Source organism: Sus scrofa, chromosome 2, assembly GCF_000003025.6.
Source record: "Sus scrofa isolate TJ Tabasco breed Duroc chromosome 2, Sscrofa11.1, whole genome shotgun sequence".
Lineage (NCBI taxonomy): Eukaryota > Metazoa > Chordata > Mammalia > Artiodactyla > Suidae > Sus > Sus scrofa.
The window spans coordinates 52,265,598-52,283,560 of record NC_010444.4 but is presented as its reverse complement, the minus strand read 5'-3'; the positions used below and the strand labels follow the sequence as shown (position 1 = coordinate 52,283,560).

Below are 17,963 nucleotides of genomic sequence, written 5' to 3'. Positions count from 1 at the left end.
TCCCCAGTACAGTATTTCTCATCTTCATCTCCTGTACCAGGCCTTTTGTACTGTTGCACTTGTATATTCAAATGGAGATGAGAAGTGAAGAAGCCAGGAGAGCAAGTAGAGGGTGCTGACAAAACACTATCCACCTAAGCTAGGCTACTAGGGGAAAAGAAGCCCAAGATGGGGAACGAGGGCAAGAAAGAGTCTCCACTACAACTTCCCCAGGTTCCAGTGGCCCCTACATTTTTCTTCTGCTATTTCCTGACAAGCTCCCTAGAATTCCCTGCTGCTTTCATCTCATCATGTTCTACTAACCGTGTTTGTTCTTTCACTTTGTGTTTGCTCTCATTCCTGTTTTATTCTCTCCATTTACTGTCATTTCTTCTGTTTTATTTCTAACTACCTCCTTTTCTTCTGGCTCTCAATGCATGTTCTTGGCCCAGTTGTCTGTTTTCTGCCCTTTTCCTTGCCTCAGTCTTTAATCTTTCTTCCTCTGTACCTAGAAAGTTTTACATTTGGGCCAAAAATGGATCCAACCAATCCTCTACAGCCATCTTCCAGCATCAGGTTTTTAATACAAAGAATTTGAGAGTTACCAAAATTCTGAAGTCATTTCTCCTAGTTCTGTTCTTGTTGCATTCTTCTTCTGATCTGTTCAATCCACTCACCAGATCATATTTGGATGGTTCCCAAAATGAGCCATCTCTCCTTTTTGCCACCCACTAGCACCTAGTAAATATTGCCCTCCTCAGACTGCCTATTCAACTGGTGAGACATGAAGCCACTTCCAGCAGTGAGAACTGGGAAACATGATTGGGATTCCCTCATATGTCTTCAGTTTGCTCTCTCCAGTAATAGCTAATGAAGCTTATGTCTAAACTTCTCATTTGGAGCCCTAAGGAGAGACTGCAGTCTGGTGGATTAGAGTGATGGGCTTCATGCCTCATCAACTCTGACACCCTTTAGGCTTTCTCCAAAATTCAGAGGCTAACCACACCATCCCTCTTCCTCTAGGCCAACATCCTAATGAAAGATGCTCTACTTTGAGAACTAAGTAGATAGGATTTGATCACAAAGCAACTCCTAAGAATCCCAGAAGCTTGCTACAGCTGTGCATAAAGATGGTCCCCATCAGTGTCCTTCCCATAGCCTTATTTATCCGGAAGGCCACAAAAGGAGGAAAGAGGTAACAGCCCCAGCAGTAAAGTAAGGTGAGAAACACGTTTAGTAGGTGAAGATGTGTTGGGAAAAACTTTTGTTGTAAAGCTTGCCTCTGGTTATGCAAACCCTCTCCCTGGGGTGTAAAGACTCCCAGCATAATGCACAAAACAAAATGCTTACCCCTCAGCCCTCCCCACCAGGAAAACCCAAGTCTGGTTATTGCATCTGTTGAGATGACTATTTCAAGTTTATTAACTGAAGTCTTGCTATTCTGAGGCAGTAATTTCAGAATAGAAAACAAACTGAACTCTTCGGGGATACTAGGAAAAGGAGATGGAATCTGAAAGTTGCTTGGTAGCAAAAAGTGGGTGGTGTTCAAGGGGCTTACAAGAACATTGTTGGAGACAAGCGAGGTGTTTCACATGTCCACTAAGACTTAGTAAGTCTGTTTTCTTGGAGCACTTTAAGGTGATGACAGAATGAACAATGACATGTGGGTTGTCATGGGGAAAGGCTTGTAGGAAACATTCTCTCCCTTGACACGTACACCACCGCAGTCCAATATGGAAAGAGAAACTGATAGCAGAGCACTGTGGGAGACTTTTAGAGCCTACTAGAAGATCATCTTTGTAACCTGAGCATCTAGACCTAGCGAATCCTGCATCCCCTGCCAATACCATATATTGGAGCCTAGAAGATAGCAGATGTGATGCTGGTGAGCCCTCCAGTATCTCCAAAGCCTGAGAGTCTCTGCCATGCTGACCTATCAAAGCTCAGCTTATCTTGGGGAAATCTTGTCTTGGGGGTCGGCAGGACAGGGGAAAAGGAATGTCAAAGGAGAGCTGAGAAACACCTGGGAAGCTTGAGGGATGAACCCTAAGGCCCTAAGGAGATGAAGTTCTGAAAGCATGAAGAAAAGACCCCCGTCCAAATCAGATGGCTCTAACTCTTCGTTATCCTTCCATCCTCTACCCCACAACTCCTACCCTGTCCTAGCCTGGCATCACTCCCTCCTCAGCCTACCCCCAATTCTTGCTCTGATGATCATTCTTAACCTAGCTCCCTACAACAAGGTAAGAAGTCCCAGGGTATTGCTGCCTTGTACAAGTGCTTCTCCTTTCAGGAGATGAAACAGCAAGAAGGCAGTCCAGTGGAATTAGAACCAGAGCCAGGAGCATTGCCTATAAAAAAAATAAATACAACAATAACAACAAATCAGTCAGTGCTATTATCACCATACCCTGTCAACCATAAACAATGTCAGTGATAAAACACTTCTCCCAGGTAAAATCTCCTGGTGGTCTAAATTCTAAAGAGTTGTAGAATTATGGTTCAATTAGTCTATCTCAAAATCTTTATGTTTCAAGTTGCACATTCTTATTTATCCTTTAATAAACATTATATTCTAAATGGAAGTTAATTTGGAGAACTCCTATTATTGAGTTGGCACACTCAGCCACACATGTTCACTTCCAGTAAGTTCCTAACAGTTTGGTTTGGAACCATTTGCGCTCACTTTGGGCACATATGGCATTTTCATAGTCTAAGGTACCACATATGCCTGCATTTAAACAGTGGATTTGAAATAAACCGTAGCACAGTGGTTATAAATCAACTTGAGTCACACAATTCTGTCATTCTACATCGCTGCTTGGTTGGAAGATAAAATGGTAAAACTGTGAACTACAAAATGTAATATGTTTGGTTAAGTACAGATTTTAGTTTATGCGTGAAATATTTTATTGAATTTTAGCTTTTTTTAAAAATTAAAAAATCTACAATAAAGGAATCTAGAAAATAAATATTATAGCAATAGTAGAACTTAGCCAAATGTCATCTTCTTTGAAGCTTTCTTTAGTCCTAAAAGCTACATCATCTTGCTGCCTGGCAGCATTTCAGCTCCTCTCAAAGGATATCCTAGGTATCCTGCCACCTTGTCACTGACCTACTCCACTTCTATTCCTCCTCTCCTTGCCCAGCTACCAGTCCAGGTTCTAGCATTGCAGCTGCTCCCCTGGCACATATCCTTATGTTCTTACCCCCTCTCCCAGAGTCTTAATCACTTGGCCAGAAAAGTTTCCTACTGTCCCTGTAGCATTCATATGGAAATCTGAGGGCACAACAGCTTGCAGCCTCCCCACATCCCCATTCCAGCCAAGTCCATCTTTTCTATCACCAATTCTCTCCCAACTTCAGGGGTTCTTAACCTAGCATTCCAGTAAATAGAATTCAAGGGCGCATGAATTTGGATGGGAAACAATTTACGTCTTTATCTTCACTAGCCTCTAGATAAAAGTGAGCAACTCCTTCCATTAACAGTGGAGACAACAAAACACAGTAATATTAGCAGGACCTACTTTTACAAGTAAAATCATAGATATTTTCATGCTACATTACAGTTTGCTGCAGATACTTGAGAATGTCATTTATACTTATCAGTAATTCAAAATGCTAATGTACCTTGTTATTTAATGTGTTAATAAATAAGCACACATGTTACTATAGCAGAAACTAATTTTAGTATTTTGATAATAATTTCAACATAATTTCCTTTGTAACCCTATGTATTTTGTTTTATGTATTTAAAAATATTCTGGGGGGACTTTCATGACATGATAAAGGGCATGTATTAAAAATCCACAGCTACCAACATAGCCAATGGAAGGTTTCCCTCTAAGATCATAAACAAGACAAAATGTCCACTTTCACCATTGTTACTCAATATTGTGCTGTGAAATTCTTGCCAAAGCAATTAGACAAAACAAAGAGAAGTCATCCAAACTGGAAAGGAAGAAGTAAAACTTTCTGTCATCACTGATCCTATATTTTAAAAATCCCAAAGAATCTGTGAATACACACACTCTCTCTCTCTCTCTCACACACACACACACACACACATTACTAGAGAAACAAGTTTAGTTTCGTAAAATTGTAGGGTACATGACCAAAACACAAAATTCAGTTGTGTTTCTATATACTAGCATTTCTATTTACAATAAAAAACAATCCATTTACTGTAGCCGCCAAAGAATAAAATACCTATGCATAAATTTAACTTCTACATTGAAAACTATGAAACATTGCTGAAATAAATTAAAGAGCAAGTAAATGGAAAGCTATCCCATATTCATGCCTGGAACACTTAATATTGTTCAGTCAAAACCACAAAAAGTGATATACAGATTCAATACCATCTTAACAAAATTCCAATGGCTTTTTTTTTTTTTTTTTAGAAATGGAAAAACCAATACTCTGTGATTTCAAGGGCCCTAAATAGCTTCAACGATCTTGAAGAAAAAGAACAAAATTGTAGGACTCACACTTCCTGATTTTAATACTGTTTACAAAAGTTATCACGGAGTTCCTGTCCTGGCTCAGTGGTTAATGAACCCAACCAGGAACCATGAGGCTGAGGGTTTGATCCCTGGCCTTGCTCAGTGGGTTAAGGATCCAGCATTGCCAGTGAGCAGTGGTGTAGGTTGCAGATGTGGCTCAGATCCCGTGTTGCTGTGACTCTGGCATAGGCCAGCAGCTACAACTCCAATTAGACCCCTAGCCTGGGAACCTCCATATGCCACGGGAGAGGCCCTAGAAAAGGCAAAAAGACAAAACAAAACAAAACAAAAAGAAAAAAAGTTATCAGAACAGTGTGGTACTGGCATAGACCACTGGGATGGAATTGATTGTCTAGAAATAAGCCCATATATTTAGGGTCAGTAGATTTTGAACAATGGAGAAAGAATAGTCTCTTGAAAAAATAGTATTAGGAAAGCTGGATATCCACATGCAGAGAATGAAGCTGGACCCCTACCTAATACCACACACAAAAATTAACTCTAGATCAACAACATAAATATAGGAGATAAAATAGTAAAACTACTAAGAAAAAATAGGGATAAATTTTGTAATCTCGGATTTGGCAATGGATTCTTAGGATACTAAAAGCAAGAGCAACAGAGAAAAATATATAAATTATACTTAATCAAAATTAAAAATAACGAAAAGACAGCCAACAGAATGGAAGAAAATATTTACAACTCATATGGCTAATAAAGATCTAGTATCCAGAATATATAAAGAACTCTTAGAACTAACAAAAAGATAAACAACCCAATTTTTATTTTTAGCTTTTTCACAGCCATATGGAAGTTCCCAGGCTAGGGATTGAATCAGAGCTATAGCTGCCAGCCTATGCCACAACAACAGCCACACCAGGTCCAAGCTGTACCTGAAGGGCCAGGGATTGAACCCTCACCTTCATGGATACTAATAGGTTTCATAACCTGCTGAGTCACAATGGGAAGTCCTAACCAACCTAATTTTTAAAATATGCAAAGGAATAGACATTTCTTTCTTTCTTTTTTTCTTTTTTTTTTTTTTTTTTTTTGACTTTTTGCTTTTTCTAGGGCCACTTCCTGTGGCAAATGGAGGTTTCCGGCTAGGGGTCTAATCAGAGCTATAGCCACCGGCCTACGCCAGATCACAGCAACTTGGGATCCAAGCCGCGTCTTCGACCTACACCACAGCTCACGGCAACGCCAGATCCTTAACCCACTGAGCAATGCCAAGGATCAAACCCTCAACTTCATGGTTCCTAGTCAGATTTGTTAACCACTGCACCACAATGGGAACTCCAGGAATAGACATTTCTTCAAAGAAAATATACAGATGGCCGACAAGCACATGAAAATATATTAGCCTTTAGGGAAATGCAAATCAAAACCACAGTGAGGCACTTCACACACAGTAGTGTGGCTATTAATAAAAAAAAAAAAAAGGAAAAAAGGAGAAATTGGAACACTTCTACATTGCTGGAGGGAATGTAAATTGTTCAAGGACTGTGGAAAATAGATTCCAGTGACCCAGAATAGACTTACCTATGGCCCAGCAATTCTTTTCCTAGATATTTACCCAAAGAATTAAAAACTGGTACTTAAGCACATGTACATGCAAGTTTATAGGAGCACTATTCACAACAGCTGAAGTTGCCCAAATATCCATCAATGGACAAACTGTGGTATATCTATAAAATGAAATATAATTTAGCCATAAAAAGGAATTAAGTACTGATACATACTACAATATGGTGCACACCTGGCGTGTGTTAAGTGAAAGAAGCACCGCACAAAACATTGCGTATAATATGATTCCATTTATATGAAATATCCAGAATAGGTAAATTCACAGAGGCAGATCAGTGGTTGCCAGGGCTGGAAGAAGTGAAGATTGGGGAGTGCTGGAGACTGAGTTGTGCCACCCCAAATTTGCATGTTGAAGCCCTAATTCTCAATGTGATGGTATCTTAAGATGGGGCCTTTGAGAATATTTAGGTTTAGATAAGGTCATGAGAGTAAGTCCCACAGAACCACAAGAAAGCAAACTTTTATTAAGCCACCTAGTCTGTGGCATTTTATTACAGGAGCCCAAGCTAAGATGGGAACTAACTGCTTAACAAGTATGAGGTATCCTTTGGGATGATGAAAATATTCTGGAACTTAAATAGAGATAGTGGTTGTACCACATTGTGAATGTACTAACTGCTACTTTGAATGGTTAATTTTACGTTATTTCAATTTCACTTCTTTTTTTTTTTTTTTTGGTCTTTTTGCCATTTCTTGGGCTGCTCCCGCAGCATGTGGACGTTCCCAGACTAGGGGTCGAGTCGGAGCTGTAGCTGCCGGCCTACACCAGAGCCAGAGCATTGCAGGATCCAAGCCACATCTGCGACCTACACCACAGCTCACGGCAATGCCCTACCCCACGGCTCACGGCAAAGCTGGATCGTTAACCCGCTGAGCAATACCAGGGATTGAACCCGCAATCTCATGGTTTCTAGTTGGATTCGTTAACCACTCCTCACTTCATTTTTTTTTTTTAAACAAACAAAAAACATGAGAAGTAGCCTTCACTACATGGTGAGAAGATTCCAAAGAATGCAGAGAAGCCTAACAAAACTGGATCATTCCTATCAATATAACACACTATGAAACATCTGTTTTCAAACAAAACCAAACCCATCTTTGATCTTTTGGCTCCTGCAGTTAGCATTCCGTATTGCTGATCCCCTTTATGGCAGAACACCTCCCAAAGGATATCAATATATACCATCATCACTTCCAGTCTGTCCTCCAACCTCACCAGAGCCCTGTTCCCCTGGGTTCTCAACTTACTTCCCTTGGCAGCATTGGATGGTTGATCTTTTTCTTCTCTTTTTCACACTCACCTCTTCTACAATACCACACTTACCTTTTTTTCTTTCTTTAAAACTGGCCTTTTTTCCCTCAGCCTGCTATGCTGCTGCTTCTTCTTTCTCAACTTATTGGAATATCCCAGGCCTGGTCTTTGACCTCTACACCCACTTTCCAGGTGAGCTCATCCTGTGTCATTGTTTTAAATACAATTTATTGGCCAATGACCTTTCACTTTACATCTCCCACTGGACCTCACACTGGATAGATGCTGGTATCTATCTGCTACTTGACTTCTTTAATAGGTATCAAAAACCATACTCTCCCTTTGCCACAATCTGCCTCCTCCCTGCCTTTCCTATTGGTCAATTGCTCAGGCCCAAATTCCTCTGGTTATATGCCACTTCTTTACTTCTTATACATCAATTTTATTTGCTCCACTTTTGAAGTATATCCAGAATTTGACTATGTCTCACAACCTGGCCAGCTGCTATGTGGTCTGGTCCAAGGTCCTGCTTCAGTCTTATGCTCTACAGTCTACTCTCCATATGGTAGGCGGAAGATCCTTGGAAATCAGGCTATATCTTACACACCTCAGTTCTCCTCTCTACTCAAAGTCAATATCCAGGCTGGCACCAGGCCCTCTCACTCAGTTCCAACTATATAAATATAAATATAGTCTATTTTATATTCCTTGCTGGCCTTGGCATCTTCTCTTTTCTCTCCCCCAGATGGCATCTGGCTTCTTCCTGACTCTTTTCAAATTTCTCCTTAAAAGTTACATCTTTAGAGGTTTTCTGAACCATCTACTTTTCCCTCTGCCTTTCTTTTACCTATATCTCCTTCTGATCTTATTTCTGTATTTTTCTTCACCATAATTATCAATCTCAAAATATAATTGCTTTATTTTGCCTTTTTTCCTTTATTTTTGGGGCCACGCAGCATAGTGGAAGTTTCCAGGCTAAGGTCAAATCAGAGCTGCAGTCACAGCCATGGCTCATGGCAACACCAGGTCCTTAACCCACTGAAGGAGGCCAGGGATCTTTACCACTGAGACGCAACGGGAACTCCTATTTTTGTCTTTCTTTGCGGGAATGTGAGCTGCTTGAGCACAGTTATTTTGTTTTCTTCTCTGTTCATCCCTAGTCCTTGCCCTCCAGGATCTTAGAGGATTTCCTGGGTGAGCTAGAAAGGAATGAAGGCAGATCAAGCATGTTGAGGTAAAGGCAGGAAGCTCATGGGGCACATGGTGATTGTGAGATAAGGTCAAGCTGGCCAGAAGTTCCTGAAGGCCAAGTAGGCCACTAGAGGAATTAGGATATTATTGTGAGGGTTGAGGAAGACACCCTCCCTTCTCTCAGTGCCTCCCTTTGATTAAGGCTTCAATGTGAAAGAAATGATTATGCAAAACTTGGAAGTAGAAAAGAGATTATTAGTGATGAGAGTTCCCTCTTGACCAAAATTTAGTCATGCTCCTCCGAGCCCTCTTTATAACTAGGCCTTGCTCTAGTGGTTTCCATGTCCTGCCTTGGAGAGTCTAATTGCAATAAGAATGCTAGGTCAGTCAGTCCCCTAACCTTTAATATCTGCTCACTCTCCAAAGCTTACCAAATTTTCTCATCCTCCACAACCTTCCAGGTGATATTTGATGGCCCTGGCCTGCCTTCAGCAGAAATCCTATTAAATCAGTTTAGCCAGAATCTCTTTACTCTTTTTTTTTTTTTTTTTTTTTTTTTAAGAATTTCTCCACTCTTGATAACTTCTCAGTCATTTTCCAGCCACTGACCCCCACCCTCCTCCTTGGCTATAAATCCCCACTTTTCCTTACTGAATTTGGAATTGAGCCCAATTTTACATAAGGTCTCGCTTCCCTTACACTGACACACTGCAAGGTGTGCTTACAGTGGTGTGCTTAGCATTGTCCGACAGATCTTTGACAGCTTATCTGATTCCATGTACACCTTTGATTGACTTCTATTGACTATTTTACAATCCTGTATGGGTAGAAATTAACTTATAGAAAACTGAGGAGTTGAGAACTATGTCTAGATACTCATGTCGCAACAGAAGAAAGGGTGGGGGAAAAAACTGTAACGGCAATGTATACATCTAAGGATGACCTGACCCCCTTGCTGTACAGTGGGAAAATAAAAAAAAAAAAAAAAAAAAAAAAAAAGAAAACTGAGGAAGTTCCTTTTGTGGCTTCCTTTAGGAACCTGACTAGTATCCATGAGGATGTGGGTTCAATCTCTGGCCTTGCCCAGTGGGTTAAGGATTTGGAGTTGCTGTGGTTGTGGCTGTGGCCAGCAGATGCAGCTCTGATTTGACTCCTAGAAGGTGTGGCTCTAAAAAGAACAAGGAAAGAAGAAGAAGAAGAGGAAAAGGAAGAGGAAGAGGAAGAAGAAAACTGATAGTAATGCAGATGGTTTCTGTGTGGCAGCAAGGTCAAAGATTCATATTTATAGCAATATATATAAAATTTGTCAAGGGAGGCCCCCACTTTATCTCGGTAGAAAGAAACAAACCAGAGGTATAAACCATACCTTAAACATTACAGTTTATTATACTCTTATGTATATTAACCTGCCCTCCATCTGTTAGCAATTTCTTTTCAACATCAATTATTTAAATAAACCCCATCAAAATCTCCTTTGAATTGGTTATAACATCATACAATGTCCCTCATTAATAGTTGAATTAAAATCTTGAAGTGTGTGCATCATTTATGTTTTCATGGGAGTCATGTGTTTTACTTTTTTAAAATTATTTTTTGAAAAAGTCACCTCAATGAGGTCTTATTTGACCACCCTAATCTAAAAACAGAACTCTACCAATTAATTACCCTACTTTTGTTTTGTTCTCACTACCTGACTTGTCTGTTTGTGCTAACTGTTCCCTTCACTAGCAGTCAGCTTGCCAGGGCAGAGGTTTTAGTGTTTGTTCAAGCTCTATCAATAAAGACAGTGAATAGATGAATGAATGAGCAAATGAATGAGTGAGTGAATGGCACGCAGTCTGGAGCACAGGAGTGGGGACTTTACATTTGATGTTAAAGCACTCTTGCTGTTTTTGCATTCTTGTTAACTGAGCCCCTGAATTCTTTTTCCACTAGGCTTGACTTTTGGACTTCCATACTTGTCTCTACATTTTTCAATTTTAGAAAGAATCTTGCTAAATATGTTTAGCCAGAATGTCCCTTTTTGATATCTGATCACCCTGAATATATAATGGGTGATTAGATACATAAATAATATATAGAGTTTGTTCATCCTCTGCTATCCCCCAGGGGATGTCTGATAACCTGGCCTACCTTCAACAAAAACTCTATTAGACTGGTTTAGACAGAATTCCCCGTTAGTAATTTTCGATCCACAGACACTGCCTGCTCTTCCCACTCACTGCCTCTCTCTTTGGCTATAAATTTCCACTAACCTTGTACTCAGTTGAATTCAATCGTTGAATTCAATCATTCAAGATCCGAGTGTAATGGTACCCGCACCTATCTTGATAGACCCCTTGAATAGTCTTTCTTACCGTGCTTTAGCAAGTGTCATGAATGAATAATTTTTTTCCTTAGCATAGATCCCGCATTATCTCTAACCTCTTACCACAGCTGTGTAACTTGGCACAAGAAGAGGAGTGGACCTTGAAAGATGCAGATGCTTGAGACAATAAGGCCTTAATAATGAAACAATAGCAACCACTGTTGGTTACTCTGTAGCAAGCGTATTTCCAAGTGCTTTCGTTGTATTCACCCACTAGCCAGTTTCCCTAGCAAGGGCCAGGAATGTGCCTGAATCTGTCAGTGGCTGGTCACCTGTCTGGGAGCAGCTCTGTCAGTGGCTGGTCACCTGTCTGGGAGCAGCTTGGCGCTTTCCCTTTGCTACTATTTTTCTCTGCTGAGTCGGGGGGTTACTAACCCCTCTGGGTTTTTAGCAGGATTGTCCTTGTTCCGGAGATCGGGTTGGATCTCCCGCCCAGCTAGGCGGGGCGGTCTGGAGAGCATGACAACACCGAGTCCTCCAGAACTCCGTGGCTCCTGGCAGGCGCTCAGTAGGCGGTTCTCTAGCTCTGTGGCCGGGAGGTTCTGGCGACTGCGGGCCTGGCTGGTGACGTAGGGCAGAGCAGCAGGCTGCCGCAGAAAACAGACCTCTTTCAGGGCCTTCTTTTAGCAGCGTGTCAGGATGGCCGAGTGGTCTAAGGCGCCAGACTCAAGGTGTGTACCTTGCCTATGGGTGTTCTGGTCTCCAGATGGAGGCGTGGGTTCGAATCCCACTTCTGACATGTGATATGTTTTGTTTTTTAACCCCTTCGTTTAAGCTATGCTGGAGCCGCTGGCTTTTATGTTTTGTTTTTTTGGATCTTCCGGGAAGGCGGCCATACTCAGATTTTCCCCATTGCTTCATTTGTCTCCGCTGTTTTTTCATATTCGCAGTAGTTTAGCGACTGCCGAGAGGGAAGAGGGAGACTGTTTAATGTACTAGACGATCTTGTTACTAGATTTACTTACACGTTTCGTCACACTTTTTACATGTAGTCTAGTACATTACAGAAAAGACAAGCTGTAACTTCCCTGGTGGTCTAGTGGTTAGGATTCGGCGCTCTCACCGCCGCGGCCCGGGTTCGATTCCCGGTCAGGGAAGCACGTGATGTTTTCCTTTCCTTCTGTTTTCTACTGCAAAAGTAAAAAACTATTTGGTAACTTTATCTTTCGGGGGAAACTAATTATCAGAGATGATCGTGGTTAATAAGTGTCGGCTGTGTGCGATCGTTATCCTTTATCTCCAAAATCCTCCAAAAAGTAAACCCAGGAGTGGCCGCAAATGCCAGATCTTCTAATGTTCTGGGTTAAAAAATCTCCACGAATGTCCAACAGACCATTACAGTGGCACATGTCATCTAGAGGGGTGACTCAGGAAGGTCTTTGCTCCTCACAATGACTCAGGCAAGTCTTGCTCAGAAATCAGGTAATTCTCCTCCACTGCAACATCTGTCTTTTTATTTTGAAGATACATTTAAATAATTAAAATAATGACACAATGAACATTGGTGTTCTTTCTACCTACGTATGACATAAGGTATTTGCTACATTTTCTCTTTCTCTATAGAGTTTCCCTGGCTTCCCAACCATTTGAAAATTGCATATGACTTTCATTACACTATGAAAAAACAATGTTAATGTCTTCATATGCCAGTCCACATTCAAATTTCCCATAATTTTTCTCAAAATAACATTGATATCTGCTTTTTCAAAATTTTTATTTTAGGAGTTTTCATTGCCCATTTTTCTATTGTGACACCTGTGGAAAATTACCTGTTTTAATAATAAAAACACTTTGGTCACATTTAAGTTGAATCTTAGTATTTGTATACTATTCTGACCCTTTATGCCTAATTTGTTGTTTTTCAAAGTATTTATTTCTCTCTGGGTACATTTTCTAGACCTCCAAGGCAGAGCTGCTAAGATGTATTCTAACTCATTTTAATTACAACCTGGCTTGCCAAAAGATCCCAGGTATTGGACAAATAATTTTGCCTCTGCTTTCCTGTGTCCTAGTGAAACGACAACACTTATGACTTGGACCTACCAAGAGCCCAAACTGGGATTTGAACCCACAGTTTTTTGATTAGAATCACTCACCTAAGTGTCTAGACTTACTGAAGTTCAGGTTCTTTGTGTCTCAGCATAGAAAGATTTCAGCAAGAGACAGATTGATAGGCAAGAAACAGATTTATTAAGACAGGACACTTGTGAGAGATAAAAGCAGAGAGCAAAAAAGCACTGCCCCTAGGATTGGGTGGCTACGTTTTTATGGTCCAAGGAAAATGGGAAGGGGAAAAGACCACCTTCTTCCCAGTTCTTCCTAGTTCTTTGAGTAGATGTCAGGTTTACACCATTAGCTCCTCCTTCCTACTGAGTAAGACAGTATTTGACCCTAGGAGGTCAAACTGGGACTGTCCTGGTGCTTATTCAAATCAGCAGAAAGGTGGTGACTTATGCTAAAATATGCTGAATCATCTCAGGTTTCTGTATAATGAGCGTCTCTTACTTTGGAATGTCATCTTTCCTTTAAATTCCGGTCCTTTGTCCTGTAACCAAGCTAGGGCCCTCTGGGACTCCTGGGCACAAAAGCCTTTCTGTGTCCCCCATTTCTTGCTTTTAGGAAATGGACCTCATTCACCCTCCATGAACTTCCCTGAGCTCCTAGGAACTTGTTGAGATAGTTGCTGAATAGGTAAGGAAGGGGCTGCAACGACCAGGGAGGAACAGTCAGGAAATAATAATAATCCTTGAGGCAGGATCCTGGTTCCCTCTCAAGGGATACACATAATGATGTTGGCATCTTATACGCCTAAGAGAAAAGTTATATTCCTTATGCTTCTTTTAGAAATGAATACTTTAAAATTGAACAGCTTAGAGTCTTTCCTTGTTCTTCTCCCTGGCTTATTTGTACCCTAAACACAATCAGCTGTAAGCTGTGTTTACAGCTTAGCCACCTTGAGCACAATTGCCTGTGGGAAGATTATTAGCACATGATATTTTTCAGGAATTTTGCTAGTTTGTTCTAATATCTGATCAATATACCATTTTCACAAGTACTATTATTCTAGGCAATAACCCAGAAGACCAGCCTCATGACCATGCTGAGATCTGACGTCAGCCTTGGTGACTAAGATTCCCCCAGAGAAAGAAGAATGCATGCCCGCCCCAATCCTGATTTCTATCTGAAAACCTATTTCCTCCTTTTTACTATAAAACTCTCTACAATTCTTCCCAATAGAGGACACAGTCTTTATGGCATCAGGCTGCTGTGGCCTCCTTTGCCTGGCAAACAATGAAAGCTATTTTTTTCTCCTTCACCCAAAACTCTGTCTGCATTTGTCTATTCAGCACAAGTAGACAGAGGCCAAATTTTGGCAACAGCCCTAAGGATCATTATCTTCCTGAACTTGAATGCAGGCCTCATTTTATCATTCATTTAATGACCTGAGGCATATCTCATGCTTTATTTATGGTTTTACAGTTAAGCAAGACTGCTTTGTTCTGATAGCTTTCTTGAGTTATTATTAATTTACAGTTGTCTCTCAAATTCCCTAGGTTTCGCCCTTTTATATGTGGTCCCCTACTGGGAGGTCTAAAACTGTTCCCAAAGGTTAGGTTCTTGTCTTATAGCAGAAAGAATTCAGAAATGAGATGGAAATTGAGAAAGAAAATTGAGGATTTATTTAAGTGAGAACTACACCTCTTAAGGAGAAGTGGGCAGAGAGGCGAGCAGCTGCCCTGCATTTTTTGGCACACCAGTTATATGGGGCATCTAATTATATGGGCAGGATATCCACTGGGAAGGTGGGGTTTGAGGGTTATATTCCTTAATTTTCCTGAAGGGAGGAAGGATTTTTGTCCTTATATAGTTTTATAAGAAGTGTCATGGCGTCATGTATGATGGGTACTTCTTATCTGCGTAGCTAACTTTATTATAATTTCACCATAATGAGGACATAGTGAGCAACAGGTTACATCTGGACACTGGAGATTTGTGCTCTTTTCCACCTTTCTTTGTCTGCCCCCAGGGCACTTACCACCAAAAAAGGTGTGGTTTTCTATCAGTCTTGAGGTTTGGCTTTTCTTTATCCACCCATGGACCCTGCTGTTTGTGATGTGTGGTTTCCTGCCATCTGGCCCCATGCACTCCTTCTTTGCTCATGACTATCTTCTTGCTGTAACACAGCTACCTGTGTAACTATCCTAATCCATCCCCATCACTAACAGTCCTTTCTTTCTTTCTTCTGTTGCGGAAACCACAAAAACTGTGGCAGTGGAAGGAGACAAACAGCACTCAGAGATATGGAAAAGCAAGGTTTATTCAGCACCGGTTCGGGCTCAGAGGAGTCACTTCCAGAGTCTGAGCACCAGGTCTTTGTTCTCAGTAACTTTTATACATTACAAGGTCTTGATTTTCCCATGTAAGCATCCTGGACCTACCCCCCTTCCCCAAGCAGATGGTGTTCCTCCCTAAGAAACTGAGCAAGCAAGGTTACAGAAGCGGAACTGATAAGCAATGCTGGGTACAAGATTAGCAGGGCTGCTGGCTTGGACATAGGGCACACAGTTGTTACATTGTTACAAGAAGGGTGGTATAGTGACCAGCATAGCTGGAAAGGCTTGCAGCTGCATTTTTAGCCAAGTGGGGGGGTTGTTCTTAAGTTAAAACTCTTATTTCACTTCCTTCCTTCCTTTCTTCCTTTCTTCTTTTCTCTCTTTCTCTCTTTCTTTTGTCCACCCTTGTGTGGAGTATAACACAAGGAATGATGGCTGGTAGTCAGTTTAAATTGAGTTTATGTGGGGACTTTAAGAGTTTAAGTGGACTTTTCAGAAGGCAAGCTGTATATACCCTCTCTAAGCTTTAGTTTTCCCATTGGTAAGACTGGCCAATCCAAGGATGAAGAAGAAAGAATGAAACTCTAACCTTTAAGTTTCATTTTGAAATCTTCCCTCATCTTTAAAAGGAATTTGAAAAAATCTATAGATATAAAAACAAAGGATTAAAAAAAAAGCTGCAAGGATATATAAATGTAATTGTTTTTCTGTAAGTGGTAGGATTATGAAAATTTTAAATTTTCTTTGTGATTTCATGCATCTGTTGATTTTTCTACCATGGGTATATAACATTTATTAGTTGAAAGATAATACAGTTTACTTGAAAAAGTTCTCACACCTTACACAAAAATCAGCTCAAAAATGAATCATAGATTTAAATGTAACATAAAAATATAAAACCATTAAGGAAAACATAGGACAAAATCTTCAGGCCTTAGAGCTTAATGATGAATATTTAGAAATGACAGCAAGGGAGTTCCCAATTTGGCTCAGTGGCAACAAACCCAACTAGTATCCATGAGGATGCAAGTTCAATCCCAGCCTCCCTCAGGGGGTTAAGGATCTGCTGGATCCTGTGTTGTTACGACATATACCAGCAGCTTCAGCTCCAGTTTGACCCCTAGCCTGGGAACTTCTGTATGCCACAGGTGTGGCCCTAAAAAGGAAAAAAAAAAAAATGACAAAAAAACATGATCCATAAAAGAAAATATGATATTGGACCTCATCAAAATTAAAACCTTATTCTGCAAGATACCTTGTTAAGAGCATATCAAGACAAGCTACAAACAGAAAAAAATATTTGTGAACCGCATATCTGACAAAGGATTCATATTCAGGATATATAGAGAATCCTCAAAAGTCAATGGAAGGGCGTTCCTGTCTTGGCTCAGTGGTAAAAACTGACTAGTATCTATGAGGACTCAGGTTTGATCCCTGGCTGGCCTCACTAAGTGGGTTAAGAATCCAGTGTTGCTATGAGCTGTGGTGTATGCCATAGTCATGGCTAGGAACCCATGTTACTGTTACTGTGGCTGTGGTGTAGGCCAGCAGCTACAGCTCTGATTTTACCCCTACCCTGGGTACTTCCATATGCTGCAAGTGCAGCTCTAAAAAGGCAAAAAAAAAAAAAAAAAAAAAAAAAAAAAAAGGTAAAAAAGAAAACAATCCAATTAGAAAATGAGCCAATGACAGGACCAAACATTGATGGCCAAACTGTTGAAGTTCAGATTAAATGAGATATCACCAAACATTTTTCAGAATAGCTAAAATAAAAAATAGCAATAACACCAAATGCTAATGAGAATGGAGAAAAGCTAGACCACTTATTCATTGCTGGTGAGAATGTAAATGGTTTAGCCACTTAGCAAAGAGAGTGTCAGGCAATTTTTCACAAAATGAAATATGTACTTACCATATGACCCAATGATTAAAATCTTAGGTATTTATCCCAGAGCAATGAAAACTGATGTTCATACAAAAACCTATACACAAATGTTCATAACACATTTATATTATATTTATAACAGCTAAAGAACAGGAAACAACTGAAATGCCCTTCAATAGGTGGATGGTTAAACATACTGTGGTATCATCTTACCATAGAATGCTACTTAGCAATAACAACAAATGAACTATTGATGCAGACAACTTCAAGGAATTATGCAGAGTGAAAAAGTCAATCTCAAAAGGTCACATTTACATAATTCCATTTACACAACAATCTATAAATTATAAAATTATAGTGATGGAAAACAGATTAGCGGTTGCCAGGTGTTGGGGATGTTTAGGGGAGGGAGTGAGGTGGGGATGACTTTGGGGGGGGATAGCAAGAGGAAGATCTTTGTGCTGATGAAATAGTTCTTTATCTTGATTATGGTGGTTTTAATAAGAATATACGCATGTGATAAATTACACAGAACTACCAATACACATTGTATCAATGTTACATTTTTTATTTTGGTATTAGTTATGTTAAATGTAACCATTGGCAGAAATTGGGTGAAAGGCACATTGGGACTTGTCTGTACTCTTTTGGCAATTTCCTGTGAATCTATATTTTATTTTTTTATTTTTTTGTCTTTTGTCCTTTTAGGGCCGCACCCATGGCATATGGAGGTTTCCAGGCTAGAGGTGGAATGGGAGCTATAGCTGCCCGCCTACGCCAGAGCCACAGTAAAGCCAGATCTGAGCCACCTCTGCGACCTACACCACAGCTCACGGCAATGCCAGGGATCGAACCCACAACT

The 17,963-nt window shown here is 40.4% G+C and overlaps 2 non-coding genes across 2 annotated transcripts; both read left to right on the top strand.

The window, feature by feature from the left end:
- Positions 11,516–11,621, top strand: TRNAL-CAA. Its single transcript has 2 exons — positions 11,516–11,553; positions 11,576–11,621. It is a non-coding gene; the product is annotated as a tRNA-Leu (tRNA).
- Positions 11,908–11,979, top strand: TRNAE-CUC. The gene has a single exon. It is a non-coding gene; the product is annotated as a tRNA-Glu (tRNA).